Source organism: Lactuca serriola, chromosome 4 (assembly GCF_051521515.1).
Source record: "Lactuca serriola cultivar US96UC23 chromosome 4, Lser_US96UC23_V15, whole genome shotgun sequence".
In the NCBI taxonomy this organism is placed as follows: domain Eukaryota; kingdom Viridiplantae; phylum Streptophyta; class Magnoliopsida; order Asterales; family Asteraceae; genus Lactuca; species Lactuca serriola.
The window spans coordinates 340,912,529-340,915,212 of record NC_136411.1 but is presented as its reverse complement, the minus strand read 5'-3'; the positions used below and the strand labels follow the sequence as shown (position 1 = coordinate 340,915,212).

The 2,684-nt window shown below is 44.1% G+C and overlaps 1 non-coding gene across 1 annotated transcript; it reads left to right on the top strand.

Annotated features, from left to right (window-relative positions):
- The first annotated feature begins 2,291 nt into the window (after positions 1 to 2,291).
- Positions 2,292 to 2,398, top strand: LOC145103463 (small nucleolar RNA R71). The gene has a single exon (XR_013706555.1). It is a non-coding gene; the product is annotated as a small nucleolar RNA R71 (small nucleolar RNA).
- The last annotated feature ends 286 nt before the right edge of the window (positions 2,399 to 2,684 follow it).

Genomic DNA, 2,684 nt, shown 5'->3' with positions numbered 1-2,684 from the left:
GAATTAGCTCGTTCTTTTCGTTGGTTATGACCGTCATCCCTCCTTTCTTGGGCACCACTTGGACCGGACTCACCCACGGACTGTCGGAAATGGAATAGATAATTCCCGCATCTAAGAGTTTGACCACTTCCTTCTTGACTACTTCTTGCATGTTTGGGTTTAACATTCTTTGGTGCTGTACAACCGGCTTTGCTCCTTCTTCCAGATTGATCTTGTGGGAGCAATAAGATAGGCTTATTCCCTTGATGTCGGTGATGCTCCATGTTATGGCCCGCTTCCGCTTCTTCAACACTTGCACGAGCTCTTCCTTTTCAGGCTTTTAAAGGCCTTCTTCAAGGAAAGCATACTCCAAATGTTCTGGTAAAGTTTTGAGCTCCGATTTTTGGTTCTGACTGTTGGACTCGCCGAGTGCAGGTAGGGTACTCGGCGAGTTTGTGGCTGTATTCAAGACTTCTGCCTTTTCTAAAGAGGAACTCGGCGAGTAGATCGGTCCTACTCGGCGAGTAGGACTGTCAGTTTGCTTCACCAATTCTTCATAATCTTCTTCTTCCAGCAGTCTTTCAATTTCATTTAAGCCTTTTTCTGGATCAAATTCTTCATCATCAGTTGTGAACTTGCTGGAATCTTCAGTTATGCATTCCTCCAATAATTCGTCAAGCATATCAATTGAGAATCTCGTGTCGTCATTGTTCCTTGAATACTTCATAGCTTGGTCTACCCCAAATGTGACTGAATCTTCTCCTACCCGCAACGTGAGCTTCGAGTCCCTCATGTCTACTATAGCACTTTCCGTGTTGAGGAAGGGCCTTCCAAGGATGATGGGCACTTATGTATCCGCCTCCATGTCTAGAATGATAAAATCAACGGGAAAGATGAATTTGTCCACCTTGACTAGTATGTCTTCGCATATGCCTCTTGGGAAGGTGACTGTCTTGTTTGCCAAGTGAATTGCCATGCGAATTGGCCTCGGTTCCGGGAGATCCAGCTTCTTAAAGAATGAATATGGCATTAGGTTCACACTTGCTCCCGAATCGGCTAAGGCATGAATGGTGGCCAAGTTGCCAAATTGGCAAGGTAAAGTCAAACTCCCCGGATCACCTTTCTTCTTTGGTAGTTTATTTAGCATAACAACTGAGCAGTTTTCATTGAGTATTGCCTTCTTCACTTCTTACATCTTCCTTCTATTAGTGAGAATTTCTTTAAGGAACTTTGCATATTTGGGCATTTGCATGACGACTTCAATGAAGGGTATGTTGATTTGAAGAGTCTTGATATGATCTAGAAACTTCTGATACTCCTCTTCCTGCTTCTCCTTCTTAGCTCGGGCTGGGTTTGGCATTGGAGGCTGGTAAAGCTTTTCAGGGACCTGATTGTTGGGATTTGGTGGTGTACTCGCCGAGTCCATACGTGGTACTCGACGAGTAGGGCTATCAGATTGTATGTTTTGCTTTTCTGCTTGCTTTTCTGCCTCCTCCTTTTGTGATTCCTTGGATGCCTCAGTTTGAATCGGTGCCAGGGGAGTGATTATCTTCCCACTTCTTGTTGTGACTATGTTTATGTGCGCGCCTCGTGGGTTATTTTCAGTTTTGCTAGGAAGTTCGCCCAGTGACCTTTGGTTGATTTGTTGAGCAGGTTGCCCAAGTTGCGTTTCTATATTATGGATAGATGCTTGCTGGTTCCTAAGCATTGTCCTTGTTTCTTGAATTGCAACATCATGATCACTATGTCTTTTTTCTGAAGCAGCTACAAATTTGGTGAGCATTTCATCCAAGCTTGGCTTCCTCTCTTGCACCGGCTCCTCCTTTTGGTAGAACCCTCTCCCTTTTTGCCTAAACCTTTCCTCCTTGGCTTTCTTGTACTCTTCATAAGGGAGCCACTCTTTCTTTTGTTTGTGCCAGTCTTCATCATATCGGTCTCCACTTGAGTAACAAACTTGCACCTTCTTGTTGCCATTCTCATCTAAATCACAGTCTCTAGTGAGGTGAGTCCCATTGAAGTTTTCACAACCCACCCGAATAGCATGGATCGTTTGATCCATTTTATCCATCCTCCTATCCATTTTTTTTAGTATAGCCATAACCGCGGATTAGTCTTCAGTAGCTGCATAAGCGGATCTCCTAGTAACATCATGTCTAGGGTTGTGGTATTCTCTAGAGTGTTTAGAGAATTCTTCAATCAATTCTTTGATCACCGGGGGAGGCTTCTTTGTGAGCGGGCCTTGCGAGTCTAGTAACTGCCTGGTTGTGACATTGACTCCATCATAGAAGATGGAGACTTCTTGCTGGCTGTTTAGGTCATGGTGTGGGCAGTTTCTTAGTAAGCTCTTGTACCTCTCCTATGCTTCATATAGCGACTCTCCAGGTTGTTGTTCAAAGTTAGCAATGGCCTTCTTCAACTTGGCTATCTTGGAAGGTGGGAAAAAGTGATCAATGAATTCTTCTTTCATCTTGGCCCATGTGGTGACTGATCCGGGGGGAAGTGACTTGAGCCAGTCTTTTTCAGCACCTTTGAATCTCACTGGAAGCATACGAAGTAGCTGAGTCTCACGGGGCACATTTGGAACATTGAAGTAATCAGCTACATCATTGACTTCGTCCAAATGCGTGTAGGCATCTTCATGGTCTTTTCCATAAAAAGGTATTTCTTTAAGTAAAGCTAGGATATGACCGTTTAGCTCGAAAGTA